The following is a 19408-nucleotide window of genomic DNA, read 5'->3' on the forward strand; positions in this document are numbered from 1 at the left end:
CTCTACAGCTGGTACTTGGTGAAGTCTGGTGACTAAATAGCTAAGTCTCTTTACACTGGGTCTTGTAGTCATTTTAAGGCATAAAATAATTAATTGTAAATGGTTCTAATGATTAAAGCAGGACACCAGAAAACACCTGTTCTATGCACGTAAAAAGGTGTTTCATGTTTACTGACCAAGCAATAGAGAGAAAGGATTTGTACCCAGGTCTAACACAAATATAGGTCTAATCACAAATTCAAGATCAAAGAAATAAAAAAGACTGCAAGTCTCTTCACAATTCATAGACTTTATACACAGTAGGGTGCAATAAATGCATGCTAGGTAATGTGATTCATTTTCTGTTTTTATTAGCATCTTTGACTGTTGTCTTATGCCAAGCCTATTCTTATGTTCGGGTGGTTGTAGCAGTTACAGTATGTTGTATTACCTTCCTCCTCATTTTGAATTCCAGTGCATTTCACTTAAGAGAAACTCATAGATGAAAAATTTGTTTGAAGTCATTAGATAGCATTGCTTTTATAATATTTGATCATTAATGAAATTCAGGAACACAGATTCACGTATTTTTTTTCTAGGACATGCTCACATGCTTGGCAGATGGTTACTATACCCACCGGGAACATATATTTTATGAGCACTTAACTGGGTTTACAAGAAAGAAAGAAATTCACCATGGAAATAATTCAAGAGAGAAATGGTAGAAATAATTCAGTTTCTTTTATTAAAAAACATTTATCACCACCATATCCTTTTAAAACTAATACACAAGTGTGGGTGCATTTAGCAGAGCATGAATTTTATAAAAGCCAAAACTGGCACAGACATAAGCAAGCAAGTTCTTTTACTTACCCGAGTAGTCCAATTGAATTCTTTACAGGATATGGGCCTCGGGGAGTGTGATGAGTGGTTTAATTAGTTTTAAACCATCATATTTAATCAAGCGCTGTGCATTTTTAAGGTGCTATATTCATTCCACTTCTAGGAAGACTGTTTCAGATCTTTTTATCATTAGTACTTTATGAGACTTTGGAGCTGTAGATTGTGTGAAGCAAATCTCTTTAATTTACATCACCATGCTCTAGAACTAAATGATTATTCTCAAAGTCAAACCTTAGACTTAAACTCCTACAAGAAGGAAGGGCCATTAGACATTTCTGAGTTAAAATTTTAATTGGGATATGGTTCATCTGCAAAGTAGCCAGAGTTCATTCCATTTATCCCTATGGTAAGAAGCTCTAAAAGGCACACATGATAAGACGGGGGCGGGGGGGGGAGAAATATACCTACAACAACAAATATAATTTTGCTGAACAAATTTTTGAATCAGAGCTGCTATGGGACAACTGAAATGTTTGGTTTACATTTTTATAACTTCATTCATCAAGCAATTATCGAAGCAAAACAATGACATCTTAACCTCTTACAGTTGTACTAAATAAGCTTTGATAAATTTAAAGGGGAGAAAAAAAGAGGGATAAAGGCTCTTGCTATGTTGTGGTTTTTGATTAGATGCAAATGAAAATACATAAAATACAGCTTTCCTGACCTTCTGTGTGGAAGCAGCATGCTTGCAAGCAAAGAAGCCAGTTTGAGCTTTGCTGATTCTATAAACCCCATGGGGCAAAGTCTGATTCTTATTTGGACGCAGGGACTCTGTTAGAGGCTCCCCACCACCCTCCCCACAAGACGCTGAGAGGATCCAGAGCGCATTCTTTGTCCAAGGTTAGACTGCAGCTGTGTGGGGACAAGTAACCCTGAGCTGCTGCAGTCCTGCTAGCTCCTTTGTTAGGTGCGTACCTGTTTTTCAGCCGTCCTGTGCAGCATCCCTTGGGGCAGCTCTGGTGTCCTGGAAATAACCTCTTACTGACATGATCTGGACGTGTCATGTCTCTTAGTCCCACTATTGCGCTGTTCACAGATTCAAGAAAATGTATTGGACGTTTGAGGTCAGTTTTGATATTCTCCTCTGAAACTGCATGGGCAAAAATGCATGCTTTTTTTAACAGGCATGGAGTTAATCTTAAAATTACTCCATCTGCCTTTTTTGCAAAAGGTTTGTATAGTGGATTCCAGGAAAAGTCTTTCAGGGAAGCCTCTCCTTGTTAAACAAGGACTGCCATGAATTTTGAAGCATGAGATCTTATGGTTTTAAAAAGGTTTTTTTCTTCATATTTATAACAATTCTAAATAGCAAATTAGTTTTAGGAGATCTGCACTGTCTGTGGGAGAAAACAAGAGACAACTGTTTTTCTTTGATGGCATCACCATGCCTAAGTACTTTGGAATGACATATCATTATCAGCCTTCAGTATTTATTAATTGCAGTTGTAATATTATGGTAAAACGTAGAAGTTCTGGCAAACTCTTTAAGTAGCCCTAGAGCAAGCACAGTCCTTGCCTTAAAAAGTTTACAATCTAAATAGACAAGATGGCCAAGGAGGTGAAGGGAAGTGCTTGCGGAGGGAAAGGTAAAGTGACTTGCACAAAGTCACCCAACTCATTTATAATACAGCTAAAAATGTACTTCTCAGTGCCCTCAGAGGTTTTCTAGCCAGTGACAGATTTAAGGTTTGCTGTCTCACAGTCCTTCTGATCTAGTCTCAGGATTCACAACATCACAGTAAAATTTATAGTGATTGCTTCTACCCTTGGGAAGGACTTAAGGTATCAGATCTGAAAACTGCAGGAGTCTTATATATGGCAAAGCTGTACTGGGTCACTTCTGGGTGCTTCTAAAATTGTATCAGTCAATTCTCTACCTAGTACATAAAACAGGATGAGTAATTCCCCTCCCAAAATTCTTAAGCCACTTTGTGTTTTCTGTATATGTGAAATATCCAGTACATGGTGGTATGCCTGTGGGCTAAAAGTTTTACTGACTTTTGTTAAAAGAAATACCAAGTGAAAGCATCATAGGTTCATGACTTCACGATAGACTAGTAAGAAGCTCTCCAGCAAAATGGTTTCTTGTGTTCTATCTCCAAACGCTGATTCATCAGAATTACAGTGTTCTTTGAAAAGAATTCAAATTAGACAAGAAATTACAATGTTCTTTGGAGATAATTCAAAACAGACAAGAAAGAAAGCAAACTTTTGCAGGAAATCTCTCTGGTTTTCTTTGCGTGGTTCCTCAGCATCCTGTGGTCTGCCTTTTAAAGGAGCTCAGAGTGTGGAGCAATGGCAGTGCTGGTTCCCCAGTGCCCAGGCAGGCACCTCCTCTGTCAGTACCACTCGCTCAGGCAACAGGTTATCCTCACAGCTTAGAGCGGTGATGAAAAGCATGCAGGAGAGGAGTGGAGCCCCTGATCTGCCTGGCTGGGGGAAGAGGGGTGTCACTTGCCCATGAATGTGTCTGTAGACAAGGAGAGACAGATGTGTGCAGCAAAATTCTGGCTGATGATCCTTTTTTTTTTTTTTTTTTCCTGAGTTGCCTGCATTCACTAATGCAGAACACCTTTAATGTTTCTTTCTTTTTGTGGAGAATTGGGGTTTGAGAGAATGAAATACTGGGGTTTTTTCTTCCATGGCACAACAAAAGCATATATAAGAAACCTCCACAAGCTGAAATTCTTTTTCACTCCCGCCCCCACCAAGGCACTGCTCAGTGATATATTTACGCATTAGAAAGAGGAAGAGAGGATATTCCAATATTCTTTACTCAGATGCAATTCTGATAAGTGTTGGCTGGGGGAAGGCTTCCAGTGTGAAAGATGGTCAGCAGTAGGAAGGTCTGGGGCTTGCTGTCAACCACAGAACAATGCAGACTTCTGAAGAACCCAGAGTCTCCAGGGTAAGGCCCAGATGTTTAACACTAGCTGCAGAAGGAGGCTTTCCTGAAATACAGGCACTGTGGAGCACAGATATAAAGCGTTATGTCCTAAGGAGCCTCTCTGAAGTCCTGACCAAAAGACCAGAAAGGCTTGCTGAGACCAAAGATAGAGCTTGAAGTGCTGCAGAGATTTCAAGATAAAAGAAATTAAGTTTCTGCTGCTGTGAGCTCTCCATTCCCTGCTATGGAGGTACTTTAACCTGTCTTTCATAACTGGACATCTACCCTATGCCTTTTTGAGGCACAGTACAGAACCTGAATCCTTTCTGATGTGGTTTTTTTGTAGTCTCTTAATTTTATTTCTCTCTGAATGAAAAGGTAGAGGCATTTTCTTTTTCTTTATATATTTCTCCTCCTCCAGGTACTGTAGTGTGTTAATTTTCTATTATTTCACAGTTTTGGCAATCACCTTGGAATATGCATCACTTCTGCTGTTAAAAAAAGCCAAACATGTTTATTAACAACAAAGTGATCTTGTGGCAATGAGTACAGGAATTCGTAAGGCTGAAGTTTTGCTGTGAGGGAAGGGAGGTGACTCTTTGGGTTGACATGGCTGCAGAAGCAACCTCATTGAGTACAGAGCTCCAGATTCTCAGTAGTGAATGTACAGAAGAGGATGGAGCTTGGGAGCTGAGGCCATAAACTGAATTCTGCTTTGCCAAAAGAACAAATAACCCACTACTCTTTGACTTTTAAGTGTTCCTGAGGGGCTTCTCTAAATGATTTGAGAGTCTTTTTTCCTGTTGTGGCTGGATGTGTGAATGTGTGTCAAGGTTCCCAGGCCAGATCATTCTCTAAGACAAGACCTCAAAGGCCAGAGTCCTTATCTTCATGGTCAGAGATGTTACTGTTTTTTTAAAACAGGAATCCCGTACATTTCAAATTCTTGTTTTGTTTAATTTGTCTGGTTGGTTGGTTGGTTTACTTTGACTTCACTCTTGCCGTTAATAATTCTGGCTTCTTTCTTTGGTCACAGACTGTGATTTAACCTGGAAGGGTTGGTGCACAAGGAGCTTTGATCTGTTCTGTAGCAGCTACTGGTGTATCACGCAGTACTGCATCATGTGAAAACCCCCTTTCAGAGTAGAATTAAATCCTATGGAGATCCCTGCAGGGAGGTTCCTATAGCATCTTCTTGCACCTCCTGTGAAGGTGTGACCTTTTTTCATTGACAATTTGGGAAGTGTTCATGTGTGTGTCATTGATTTGTGACATATTAGACATCGGCTCTGCAGCTAAATTTAGCTGAGTAGCTTTTTTTGTGTGAGTTCAATTTAGGTTTGGATAGTTTGTTTGCTTTCTTTGAATAAACTTAAGAAACCAAAACCATTAGTGTTACCAATAAGAGAACACTTTCTTTTTTTGTGTGTGGTAACGTTATTTCTTTAAATTTGAGACTGGAGAAGCAAAAAGACTGCTAATTGCCAGGACATAAAAGACAAGATGGTCTCATTGCGTTACAAAGGTAGCTTTATGGATAGATTGATGAAGTCTGAGTACTGGTCAAGTTAGTCAGCTTTGACATTTTCCCAAGTGTTCTGCTAATCATGAGGGTGATCCTTGATGTGATGAGCACAGGCCCACTGATGCTGGAGCAATAAATGCTTTTTGACACAGTATTTCAAAAGAATCACAGCAGTAGGCTGTGGATTGTGCTCTGTCTATTATACCTAGCAGATAAGGGAAGCTGGATGGCTTCCAACACCTGAACAAGGGTCCGCAGAATCATCAAATCATAGAACAGTTTGGGTTGAAAAGGACCTTAAAAGGTCATCCAGTCTAAACCCCCTGCAATAAGCAGGAACATTTTCAACTAGGTCAGGTTGCTTAGAGCCCCGTCCAACCTGACCTTGAATGTTTCCAGGGAGGGAGCATCTACAACCGCTCTAGGCAACCTGTTCCAGTGTTTCACCACTCTCATAGTAAAACATTTCTTCCTTATATCTAGTCTGAATCATTCTCTTTTAGTTTAAAAACATTACCCCTTGTCCTGTTGCTACAGGCCCTATTAGAAAGTCTGTCCCCATCTTGCTTATAAGCCCCCTTTAAGTACTGAAGGGCCGCAATAAGGTCTTCCCAGAGCCCTTTCTTCTCCAGGCTGAGCAATCCCAACTCTCTCAGCCTTTCTTCAGACGAGAGGTGTTCCATCCCTCTGATCATCTTTGTGGCCTCTGGACTGGCTCCAACAGGTCCATGTCTTTCTTGTGCTGAGGACCCCAGAGCTGGACACAGCACTCCAGGGGGGTCTCACCAGAGCAGAGCAGAGGGGCAGAATCTGCTCCCTTGACCTGCTGGCCACACTTCTCTTGATACAGCCCAGGATACAGTTGGCTTTCTGGGCTGCGAGCACACATTGTCAGCTCATGTCTAGCTTTTCACCCACCAGTACCCCCAAGTCCTCCTCTGCAGGGCTGCTCTCCATTCCTTCATCCCCCAGCCTGTATTGATACCAGGCACCCATGCAACTTAAGAGTGTGGCTGCACATTTCAAAGGGCTACTGACCAAAGGAGATCATGTTAGAGCAGGACAAGAGAGGAACCTCATCTCCCGTTAGTTCAGTGGGGTTCCCAAAAACAGTACTCCCTGTCTTCAAGGTGATCCACAAATACATGGGAGGAAGACATTTCTTTCTGAAGTTGATACCTTCAGCATGGATTGTGTCATCTACATTGTATTAATCTTAAGTGAGCTTTTGGTATTGTGTCAGGGTTTTGTATTTACTGGGGAAAAATTTGTGTGGGTTCTTCTGGACGTACTTTTGAAGTGTACCAATAAGTGGGTTATTTCATTAACTGTGCAAGTAGTGCAGTCTGTGCTCTCTCAAATGTTGAATAAGAGAATAAAAGCATTTCTCTGAAGAGTTAGAAAGCAGAGATGTATTAGAAGTACTGTAGTAGGAATTCAGTTTACATCTTGGTTCTAAAAGATCAAAAGCTTCATTTGCTCCTCGGTACTGGCAATTGTTGGTTCAGCCTCTTCTACCTGTGGTCTCAAGGTTTACTCTCTGAAGTTTTTCCAGCTTTCTTGCAACCCATGGCACTTAGCTGAACGGGATTTTTTGAATCATTATTAGTTTTGATGTCCTTATGGTCATTTAAGGAAGTCTTAGTAGTTTCCTACTCTTTCTTCTTTGTTCATATGATAAATTATTGTAAATGGCAGTGGTTATTCATTTCATGGATGAGTCTTTCAGGTGGCCCTTTGGTGGGTGTTATGATAAAAAGTGTCTGCTTGATGTTACACTGAATATAGCGGAGATATACCCAGGCTATGGAATTAGCATATGAGTCAAATCCACACCTCCTGAACCTGGAGTTTGGGTCCAGCCTTTCAGGTTTGTTTGTGACAACAAACTCGGCCAGTGCAGTGCTCAATTGCATTTCCATTGGTTATATCTATTCCAAAGGCAGGACACTCCCACAGACTGCTTCTCCAAAATCTCCTTTTTGTAGTGCTCAGATGCCTATTTTTGTCCAGTTAATAGTTGCTGGCTTTTGGTACTGGAAAAAAAGAAGCTTCTGTTCATGAATTTGCTAGAAGGAACTAAAAAAAATTGTTTGCATAAACATTTCTTGCCAACAATCTGGATGTCCCTGGGTACTTTCCTTGTTTAAGAAGCTCAGAGTGGTTGGAGTGAGGCATCTTCTGCGCATGTCTTCTGACAGTCTTCTTAAACGTGGGGTCAGAAAATTATTCCTTTGGTCTCTTTCAGTCCTTAAAAAAACAGAAGAGTAATAATTTCTGAGGCATTCTGCTGCTCCACAGCATTCCAGCTCTGTGAAACACTGACCCTCTCAATGCTCACAGCTCTTTGTCAGGTGGCTCAGGCCACAATTCACAAACACTTAATTCTCCCCAGGGGCTGAGATGTATACAGGCACTGAATGTTAAGGGTGTACCGGAACACAGAACTTAAACCCCCTATTTGGAGATTTATTTGTCTCTGCAGCTTCCTAAGCCCTCAAACGAACTCTTCACACACAAGGCTGTGTGCTTCACAGACATGGATTTTGTGCAGCTCTTTTCCCTGATACTGCCTGGTATAGGAGTTGCCCTATATGCAGTCAGGGTGTGAGGGAAGACCCAGGGAACTACAGACCTATTAGTCTAACCTCAGTTCCTGGAAAAATTATGGAGGAGATTATACTGGATACTCTTGAAAGGCATTTAAAGAATAATGCAATCATCAGGCACAGTCAACAAGGGTTCACAAAGGAAAGTCCTGTCTAACTAATTTGCTATCCTTCCACGATAAGGTCACCTGCCTAGTGGATGTAGTTTCTTGGATTTTAGTAAGGCTTTTCACACTGTCCCTCACAGCATCCTTCTGGACAAGCTATCCAACAGTGGGATGAGCAGGTTCATGGTGCATTGGGTGTAGAACTGGCTGAGCGTCAGGGCTCAAAGGGTTGCAGTGAATGGGGCTACATCTGGCTGGTGACTGGTCACCAGCGGTGTTCTGCAGGGCTCAATTCTAGGGCCAGTGTTGTTCAATTTTTTTATCAGTGATCTGGAGGCAGGAGTTGAATGCACCATTAGCAAGTTTTCTGATGATACCAAACTGGGAGGTGCTGTTGACTCTCTTGTGGGGCAGGAGGCCTTGCAGAGGGATCTAGATAAATTGGAGTATTGGGCTACGATTAATGGCATGAAACTTAAAAATTCCAAATGCCGGATCCTGCACTTGGGACAGAGTAATGCTGGGCACAGGAATAAATTGAGGGAGGAGTGGCTGGAGAGCTGCCCTGCAGAAAGGGATCTGGGGGTGCTGGTTGACAGCAGGCTCAATATGAGTCAGCAGTGTGTGCCCTGGCAGCCAAGAGGGCAAACCGCATCCTGGGGCGCATCAAACACAGCATAACCAGCCAGTCAAAAGAGGTGATTATCCCGCTGTATTCAGCATTGGTGTGGCCTCACGTTGAGTACTGTGTGCAGTTCTGGGCCCCACAATTTAAGAAGGATGTGAAGGTCCTTGAATGCGTCCAGAGGAGGGCAACAAAGCTGGTGAGACGGCTGGAAGATGTGTGCTGGGAGGAGCAGCTGAGGACACTGTGTTTGTCTAGTTTGGAGAAAAGGAGGCTGAGGGGTGACCTTGCTGATTTCTACAGCTTCCTGAGGAGGGAAATGGAGAGGGAGGTGCCGATTTCCTCTCCCTGGGATCCAGTAATAGGACATGTGGGAACGGTTCAAATCTGAGACAAGGGAGGTTTAGACTGGACATTAGGAAGCATTTCTTTACCAAGAGGGTGGTCAAACACTGGAACAGGCTTCCTGGAGAGGTGGACGATGTCCCATGCCTGTCAATGTTTGAGGCATTTGGACAATGCCCTTAACAACATGCTTTAACTTGGTCAGCCCTGAATTGGTCAGGCAGTTGGACTATATGATTGTTGTAGGTCCCTTCCAACTGAAATAGTCTATTCCATTCTATCACTAGGAATAGCATCAAAGTCTATTCTATTTAAAGAGCTGTATTAGCAATGGAGCTATATTAAGCAAAACATGGGTCCTGCATATTTTCTCTACTCTGTATTGGCCATTTCATTTGCTGTTCTCACTTGTTCGCAGAACTTTGTGTCCTGAAGTAGACCATTTGCACCTGGGTTGCATTGCCACCATCCAAAAGTGTGAGCACCTCTCTTCAGGTGCTTTGTTTTGCCCTCGATCCCATTTAAAACCTCCCTTGTTTAACAGGCAACAAGTTCTAAAAATACACATTTGTGATGTGAGAGAAACAGCTGTTTGTGAAAACCACCAGTACTGGCATTTGAGATGCTTCAGATGACCCCTGAATCCACCTCCACATCAAAGCCAGATAATAGCTTTGTCGTGGTAATCCTACTTTGCTGTTCTCTTACTCACTACCTTGACAGCACAAAATTCAGTGGAATTACTTGCAAGCTAAGGTGAGAGAACTTAACCCAGCTTTTTGCATAGGCAGTTCCAAACCTTCAGTGAGACAAGATCAAATTAGTCTGGTCTGTATTTAGATTCACTGTTAGGGTAATGTGGATTTTCTTGAACTACTTCTCATTACAAAGAGCTTTAGGTAAGCATCCCAGAGCTTTTTCAGAAATTTATTCAGTAAAGACACCACACAAAGTCAGTAGATCTACAAAGGGTTAAATTTGGTTCACAGGTGCTGGTCAGAATTCCTAGCCAAGGTATGGAGATACCCACAGAATAATTAATTCTCCCTGTGGGTTGAACTGTTTTTCTACTGTTGCTTTTAGATTTTACCTTGAAGCCAAGTCTCATCATACTTGCTTCTTTCTCCTATTCTTTCCAAATGCCACTTGTTCAGCCCTTGTGAGTCTACAGCCTATCTTTTTATAGCAGTCAGCAGAGCTATTGGTCACATTTGATGCCCCTCTTAAAGGATACTGAGGACCAGCAATTTTCATTCTCCTGCTTTTGTTATGGCTCTGGCTACAGCATCCAGATTGATTCAGTGGGGGAGACTCATACATCGTCAAGCCAAACAAGTCTGCCTGTACTTTTGCCCTAGTATAGATGTCTGTGAATTAAAAAGGATGTCATGTGCGCTTATGGTTGAAATATGTACTTATTCCTCACATAGACGCATGGTTATTTCTCTTCTCCCAGAATCATGTGGCCCTTCAATATAGAGTGAGCTACTGTGCTTCTCATCGGGAAGAATTTGGACCAAGCTTGCATTTTTAAGAACTACTGGGATATGTGATAACGAAAGTAACTATTCTGAAAATAAGACTGCTTGTGTAAAGTGTGCGTGCCATACAGAATTTACTCTTCGCATGATCTGATGCAGCATGGCATCCAAATGCCTTCTGTACAGTATCATATCTCAGAGTAGATAGCCAAAACTGTGTGCAAGACTGTGGAAAGTTTCATCTGTATTCATTTATACTACCCATTTCATGAAGGTCTTTGTTAAATTAGTTGTACTAAAGTACTGTCTAATAGCCAGGTGGGAATCGGGTTGCAGTGTGGTAGGTGCTGCCCAGGGAACTAGCACAGAGAAGGGAACACCACCAAAACCTGTTCCTGTCACTAGACCTGAAACAGGACTTCAGTACATACTTTTTTTAAATGATGGGTTATTCATTGAGAATTATTTAAGATGTGTGTCTAGAACCATGTTAGCTGTCATTACTCATTTGATTTTTAGTCTTAGCTGTCCCTATGGCTTTAGCCATAGAACTTTACTATCTTGCTCCGGTAGGCCTATCTGTAAAAGGAGAATTAGTAATCTGTGAATTTCAAAGGAGTGTTGTGAGGATTAGTTGGTTACTCTTTCTGCTGAATGTTTTGGAAGATGTAAGATGCTGTATAAGTATTACTATCACTTCCAAAGCATTTCTGTTTTGTGAATTTTCTCTGAAATACAGCATCTTTATGTTAGGAATATTTATATTATGGGCTTTTTTTTTTTTTTTTTTTGAACATGCACTTAAATTGCCTGTGTGAAACACTACATAATATGAACTATATTAGTAAATTACTCAAAGTATTAAAGACAAAAGACTAAACTCAGAAATTCCCTCACTATTTTAGAGTCCGCTGAAATGCCTCATTACTTAACGATACTTAATCAAATTTAATCTGCAGTAAATCTCTCTGTCATTAAAATTCTGCTAGGCATTATTTTAACATTATCTCTAGGGAGTTTGAAATAGACAAGGTTTTGGATTTTTTTTTTAAAACATGTTATACTGAGGAAAGGAAAAATAATTCAATGGACTCGCTTCACAGAGATACAGCATTAAGTCTATCTAGCAAAACTAGGATAAAGTATTGCTGTCTGTTTCACATGTATGTTCTGCTTGACACCAGATTGTTTTGCCCATTTTCCTCTTTGATATGTCTTGAATTTTTTTTTTACATTTTTGATGAAATAGGTTTTATCTTTTCATGTTTATTTCTACCATGCAGAAACAAAAGACAGTTGGTTTGGACACACTGTACTGAGTTCAGTGAACCTAGTGGAGCTGCACCAAAGATGGTGGCCGCCCAAAATGTTCAGCCTTTCTGTGTGGAGTACCACACGCAACTTCATTCCACACTGTGGTTTCTCGTGGAACCCCATCTTCCCAAGTCATGTGAACACGCCAGAATCACAGCTATTTGATGAGGTTTATTTTTAAAGCACAGAAAGTAAAAAAAAAAAAAAAATAGACCGACCACACATAGTGAATCAAAGTGCAGTCACACAGAATGCTCTTCTATATTTATTACTGCTTTTAAAATAATAAAATTTAAGATCTAGGGGTTATTTTTAGATGGCACATGATGAAACTGGGTAGAGGAAACATCTGATTCTCCAGTTGATCCCCTTAATGAAAGTACGCCTTGCATTTCTAAGCAGTAGTTACAAGCAACTAACCTGAGTCACACTGTAGATGAGGCTGGAGAATGAAAAACTGGGTTGAGGGGAGAACTTCTCTTTACTGGAGCAGACAAGCACAGACCTCTCAAGATGAAACTGAGCAATGCTGCGTGTCAGGCCACCAAAGATGTTAATGAGATGACCGTCAGATGTTGCTTTCCTAACTGTTCAAAAAGTATTCAGTAGCACTGTTCCATTTGACTTGCTGCTTCTTGTTCAGCTAGTGATTTATAGGGGCCAGCTGTGGTACACACTGCCGTCTGTTTCACAAGACGGGTAATAGATTTTGATTCAGATTCCCATTGTATAGACTCTACTCTGGTTTTAAGCTCCCCTTTTTATTGTAAAGGTTTCTGTGCCAAAGTGAGATACAAAGTTAAACAAGTGCTATGTGTTCCTTCCAGAGGCCGATAGTTTTAGGACAGTAAAATCACAGAAATCAATATATTCTGTCAGCTTTCTACTTTAAGCCTTTTCTACATGCCAGTTTTCATTTAGATTAGAGTCCAACACCAAATCCATCCCATCACTGAGTCCCCCCTGAGTTTGGGGACTCCCACACTGACATTTCCAGCAACCCAAGCAGACTTCAATGGCATTTTCTTTTTTCCATATTTATTGTGGATGTTATTTTCCTGTAGGCTTCATGCATGTGCTTTGCAGGGGGTAAGTGGAATGGATAAGGAAAGGGCAGCTTGCTGGAGAGTGTCAGGGTGGTGTCATGCCCAAAGCGGAAAGGTTTTCAGAGATGAAAAAGCTGCAGGATGGTTCCCAAGAGACAGCCAGGCCCCAGGTTCAAGTGCTGTCTGCTGGGTGATCAACCCACATTTGTATCATTCTGACCACAAACATCACCAGCTCAGAATGAGCGAAAAAGTCACGTAAATGGTGGGGGCAGGTATGCACTTTTCCTTCCAGTGGTACCGTTTTTTCCTGAGCTTATTTTCCAGTACACTGACTTCTGTAGTTGTGGCCATCAGCTGCCCCTCAGCTCCCTCCTCAGCGGAGGATGGCAGTACACAGTGATCGAGGGGCACTTTGGAAGGCTGAAAGATTTGTATTTGAAAGTGCTGCAGGTTGGATCGGATCAGAAGGAAAGTTTCAGAGGGACAGATACCACAGGCCAGAGGTGGGCCAAAGTGCTGAGGAGCTGCCTATTCCCACTGGGGGGCGTACCACCATTAGTGCCTCCTCCAGCAAGATTCTGGTCTTTGGCTGGCTCTTGGATGCATTTTGGCAGCATCAGTAATACCACTGACCATAATGAGAATTATAAGCAAGAGCTGTGTTGTGCAATGACTTGAATGCAGAGACAAGGCTGCTGGTAGCAATATGTATTTGGTGTGGGGAATGGGGGAAGGGACATCCTGGGAAACCAGAATGAACGATTACATTAATCTGTAAAATCAGTGAATTGGTAAAAATGAAACTAGCCTACCTCATTACACAACTTAAATAGAAAGAAAACAATTAATAAGCAAAACTGTGATCAGCGAAGAAATATTATGAGCAATTTGTGAAAGAAGTTGAAAGTCAGCTAGAAGCAGCCTATTAACTGAAGGAAAGGTGGTCCTGGGGGGTGAGGAGAACCTAAGGAGTATGCCTAACCAAATGTGGATAGGGAGGGCATGACAGCAACCACCAGAGACAGAGATCTTTTTGTTGGGGCCCACATCCTGAACACCATGCCTGGCCATGCTGATGGGACATCCAACCCATAGCTGCAGGAGTCTGTCATTAGTCGGATGCACCACAGCAATGAATCCAAACGCTACTTAAGTTTGGGCAGGGAGGAGGAAGAACTGGCTTGGACTGGGTTTTAAATCAGACAACAAGCTCAATGGTTGATCCCACCGTGACAAAGGCCAAGAGGTTTCTGTGCTGCGCTTGCATTTATAAACAACTCCATGCTAATTTTATTGTGTCTGCGCAATAAAGACTTTCCAGAGCGTTATGATGGAGCTGGTCTAACCCAAAATCTCAGATCCAAATGTTTTTATCAGATCACTTTAGAATTTATGAAACCCTGAAATGTTCTCCTGGTTGTGAACACCTTTAAACCTTGGTGAAGGCTTGTATGGGACTTGAATTTGAGTTTAAAAGTTTCAACTATTTTTATACTATTGAAACTTCTGGCCCCCCAGATCTGGTAAACACACATTCATACATATCTTCACCCCAGCAGCCATTCCCTTATTGAGGGCATGTTGCAGCCTGTTTGCCTGCTTATTTCAAACTTAATGCACGAATGGGTTCCTTTCTAACTTAGGTGAGGTTTACTATATAACTGTTTTTCTATGACAGTAAGCCCCGGGTGAGTGCCTACTAGGAGAGTTAAGCTGCTAATTGCACAAAGATAGTAGTTCCTTGTCATCATTTGGTTTATTTATCTCCCCACCCCATATGATTTCCAAATCAAAACCCTGAAGAGCTTAGCACAGTTTGAATCCTCTAATTGTGCTGCTGCAGCCATGTGACTGCCTGGCTGAGTAATTCCCTGCAGAAGGAGACAAACTGCATGTTACAAAGCTCAACTAATAGTGTTTAAAACATGAACGAGTGGCAGTAGTATACAATACCCATGCCACTTTGCCTGAAATCTCCTACTACTGCCGCAGCAGCGTGGAGGGAGGCTTCATTTATGGTAGCAAGCTTAGTGATCTGAGGGGAAGAGCATGGGTGGGGAGGGAAGGCTAGCTGGATCTTTGGCTTGTTTCCTCTCCCCTTCGACAACCCTCTGTCTCTGAAACCGGTTTCATCCATGATATATCAGAATGAATGGTTCCTCGGAGGTCTCAGCAAGGAGGTAGGAATCCCTGCTTTGTGGAGGTAAGGAGCAGTCACCTTCCCCACTGCTGGGGAGCCTAAATCAGTTCTTGCTGTTCTGCAGTGGTGTAAGACAGAATGAGAAATAAGAGCAGCTGGCATAAAATATGCAGGGATCTGCTAAAGACCTTCTTCATTTATAGGTAATATATGGGAGGGGGGAAAGGGCAGATAAAACCCGATTTGTTCCCATTTTACAAAAAGCCTTGCACTGTTTTCAGGACGGTTAATTGCATTGATTGTTCCGACCTCTGTATCTTCCTTTCATACGGGAGCTGGTCATTGAATTGCAACTTGTTTTTCTTCTGGCTGACGGCGGAGGAGAAGGGGCTGTCTGGCACGGCGAGGCTGGATGGGTGTGTGTAGAGTGTGTGCGTTTTCAGAGCACAACACTTAGAAAGGCTGTTGCTCAGTTGCTGAAAGCACAGCTGTTGCAGATCGAGGGAGGGAGCCTGGCAGCAGCCTTGTAATCTCTATCAGGTAGGCAAACGCGCAAACCATATGCTTATCCCTGCCTAATTTTATTGCTCAAAGTGGCGGTATTATTAGCGGGTAGCGTTTGGGTTCACAAAGTCTTCTTTTCTGCTCACAGCAGTCAGACAGGGTTGATGAGAGCAGCTGGGTGTGTTTGCCCAGAAGCCGGTATGTATGAATGAGGAGATCAATAGCTGCGCTAAAAATCACTGAGCCATCTGGGATTTACAGATAGAGGATTGACTTGCAAATCCTACTGAAACTGAGATCTGCAGTAGCTGCTGAATAACAGCACACATGATGGAGGTGGTGTAGAAAGTTATCTAGAAGACCTGAAATGGCCTAGTGGTACTTTTCTCAGCCCTTGGTTGCAAAGAAGCTTAGGAAAGGGTGAGAAAGTGCTGAGGTAGGGGGAAATTATGTTCAGCTGCTGATTTTTTTTTAACCCTGTTGTTGACGTGATTTTTTGAATGTACTGCAAGATGATAAAAAATGCAGCTATATTTTACTAGTGCCTGGTGGCTACCAAAACCAGTCTCTTTACATCTTCATGCAAACTGGGCAAGCCCATAACAAAGAGGGAGAGAGGGAGAACACAGGTGGAGAGAGAAGAGGCTTGTTCAGAAAGACAGCAGAGGATGCACTTGGAAATGGAGTTTAGATTTTGAGTCAGTTTTATGCTTATTCTGTGCTCTGTGATTATGCAGAGCTACAGCAGCTGTCAGGCTGCAAAGAGGAGCGAGGGACAAACTGAGATCCAAGACTGGAAAGAAAAAGTGCTGAAACAATCTTCTACTGTAGGTGAAGGCAGAAGGGTGCATTCATAGCAGAGATGGTGATCTCTCTAGTACCTTTCAGCATGGATTTTAAGTATGGAATTAATCTTTCATTGATTAGCAGGGATATTTGCCTGGTTTACTTCACACAAAGAAATTGAGGAATGGGAAAGTGTCCTGTGGGCTTCAGGTCAAGCTGTTCTAAAACGTGGCCGGGAATGGAGAGGTTGATTGCTGGCACAGGATGCTGTGATTATAGACATGCATAACAGTCAGGTAAATAGATAGGTGTTCATGGTATGGAACAAAATGGGTGTTCTGCTCTGTGTACTTCTCTGCTGTCTTTCATCATGGACAAAAACAGATGTTGAAACTCAGCCATTCATAACCACACTAGACATCTAAGTAGGAAAATAGTAACATTTGGAACCTACAAAGACTAAACAACTTAGCTGATGTTGAAGAAGTAGTTTGGAAAAGAACTGGAAATGCAAACCAAATCCCTCTGTTTTAGCCACTAACCCATTAGCAAAATAACAGCTTTTCTCTGTTAATTGTTTCTTCTTTTCATGGCAGGGCATAACCTGACCTGTAAGCTTGGATGGTTGTACTGTGCTATTGCTGTCTAGTTTTAAGAAGTGGTCCTAGTATTTATTTTATGGAGTTGCTGTGTATAAACCTACATCAGAGAGGGGAAGATTTTGGTGGTGGGTGATGTCATCTCTGAACTACTTATAAGCTGCTTTGTAAATAAATGGGGAAACACAAAATAAGATGTGGTACGATTGTCAGTCCTCCCTAATAGTATTGCTAACTGTGCTGCAGGTTGAGAGTTTTGTCAGTGTTAAGTACATTTGCCAAATCTTTTCCCTGAATTCACTTCTCAGTGGACATACTCACAGTAAAAAGGCTTCAGGTAAAACTTTGGTAAGTAGAAGGCATCCTTCATATCTGTAGTTGTCACTGGCATCACACAACAGATGTAGTGGTGCTATGACCTAACTCTACTGCCCTTAATGTGTTAGTAGAGCTATGCTTACTGCACTGCCCTTCCTAAGAAGCAGACCTGGGCCTTTGTAAACTCATCTCTTTTATTGAGACTGCAACCCTATTTGTTCTGCTCCCAAAATACAGACCATGGCCAGTTGAAATTGAGAAGCAGTTGGTCTTGTCTGTTGTCTTCTTGGGGTGCAGCTACAGGAGAACATCTCTCCTCCTGTGACCTAAATGACTGAATAGCATCACTCTGCAGGGCAGTCTCCCCAGGTGGACACTTAAGTATTCATACGTCACATGTTGTGTTGGGAGTGTGTGTGTGTGTGTCAGGGTTTTGGTAGCAGGGGAGGGGGCTACAGCAGTGGGCCCTGTGAGAAGCTTCTCGAAGCTCCCCCGGCTCCAAGTTGGACCCACCTCTGGCCAAGGCCAAGCCAATTAGCAATGGTAGCTGCACCTGTGTGATAACATATTTAAGAATGGGCACCCAGGAGGAGGATTTGGAGTTGTGAGGAGGAGTTGTGAGGACACCTCTCCAAATACTGAGGTCAGTAGAAGAAAGGAGGAGGAGGGGGAGATGTGCTGGAGCAGAGAGTCTCCTTCAGCCTGTGGTGAGAGGGCAGGCTGTCTCCCTGCAGCCCATGGAGGTCACTGGTGAAGCAGATACCAACCTGCAGCCCATGGAGGACACCACACTGGAGCAGGTGGTTGTGCCTGAAGAAGGCCAGGACTCTGTGGGAAGCCCCTGTTGGGGCAGTTTGTCACTGGGAGGATTGTGGCGTGTGGGAGGGACCCACACTGAAGCAGCTTGGGAAGAACTGCAGCCCGTGGAAGGGACCCACACTGGAGCAGTTTGGGAAGAGCTGCAGCCTGTGGAAGGACTCATGATGGAGAAAATTCATGGAGGACTGTCGCCTGTGAGAGGGATCCCATGCTGGAGAGGGGAAGAGTGCTGCTCCTTCCCCTGAGGAGGAAGGAGCAGCAGACAACAGATGATAAACTGACTGCAACCCCCATTCCCTGTCCCCTCTGCGCTGCTGTGAGGGGAGGAGGGAGAGAAACCAGGAGCACAGCTGAGCCTGGGAAGAAGGGAGCGATGGGGGGGGAAGGTGTTTTTAAGATGTGGTTATACTTCTCACCGTCCTACTCTGATTGTTAAATTAAGTGGTGGTGGTGGAATTAAATTGATGTTCTTTTTCTTCCCTAAGTCTGCCTTTTGCCTATGACCATAATGGGTGATTCATCCCTCCCTGTCCTTATCTCAATTCCCAAGCCTTTTTTTTTATTTTCTCTTTCCCATTTCTGAGGGGGAAGGAGTGAGCAAGAGCTGCTGTGTGGTGCTCAGCTGCCCTCTGGGCTCAAACCACGACACTTGTGTAATGCCATTGTTCAGTGAAATTACAGGGAGTATCTGTGTAGTCAAATATGTTCACAGCTATCAAGGAAGCTGGCTAGTTAGTCTTACAGATAGCTAAAAGCATATCCCTACAGTATCTTTCAAAGATATTGAAGAAGAAAAAAATATAATTTGACTGTCTTCTTACAAAATTTTTCTCTATGCTCCCCACTCCTAGGAGATCAGAAGTTGAATGATCTGCAACTTATTTCAGCATAGTCACACTTATTTCCATGCATTACCTTTGCTGAGGGCATTAAGAGTTACAAGTAAATAGCTGGGAAAGCACAGACCTGTTGATTTTCACAAGGGGTAGTCAGTCTAATTTAAGATTAGACTGCTAATCTCTGAAGGAATCGTCATGCTTTATTGGATAAATGATCTGCAAATGACAGCATTTCCAAGGAAACTGGATGTGGTACATGACAAAGGAAAAAAATGGACCAACACAATCTTTCATATGTTGAAGAAAAATTCTGGCTTAACAGAGAGGTTAGGATCTGATAAATCAGATTGAGAAACAAACTAGAATTTACTCATTTTTGCCTTGATCTTCAAGCAACAGATTGCAATAAGCATGTGATTAAAGTTCAGATTCCTCAAATTTTCTAATCCTACCATCAGATAGTGGAACAGAGGTGTCTTCAGCATTAACAGCCAATCAAGCTGGTAAAAAAGCAAATGTGCCTGTTAGAAAGTCTGTGGCTTAGTATTAACTAGAGAGGGTAAAACAAAACAAACC

General features: G+C 42.4%; 1 protein-coding gene across 3 annotated transcripts in view; it reads left to right on the plus strand.

Annotated features, from left to right (window-relative positions):
- The window catches only part of PHACTR1 (phosphatase and actin regulator 1), a 317945-nt gene that overhangs the window by 119706 nt on the left and 178831 nt on the right, over positions 1–19408 (plus strand). The window contains exon 1 of one of the 3 annotated variants that reach the window (XM_074828378.1): positions 15465–15507. The exons of the other annotated variants lie outside the window; for them this stretch is intronic. The gene's annotated coding sequence lies outside the window, so the exon portion shown is untranslated. Of the gene's footprint in view, positions 1–15464; positions 15508–19408 lie in introns of those variants that run through there. 3 annotated transcript variants of the gene reach the window in all.

Source organism: Strix aluco, chromosome 1 (genome assembly GCF_031877795.1).
Source record: "Strix aluco isolate bStrAlu1 chromosome 1, bStrAlu1.hap1, whole genome shotgun sequence".
In the NCBI taxonomy this organism is placed as follows: domain Eukaryota; kingdom Metazoa; phylum Chordata; class Aves; order Strigiformes; family Strigidae; genus Strix; species Strix aluco.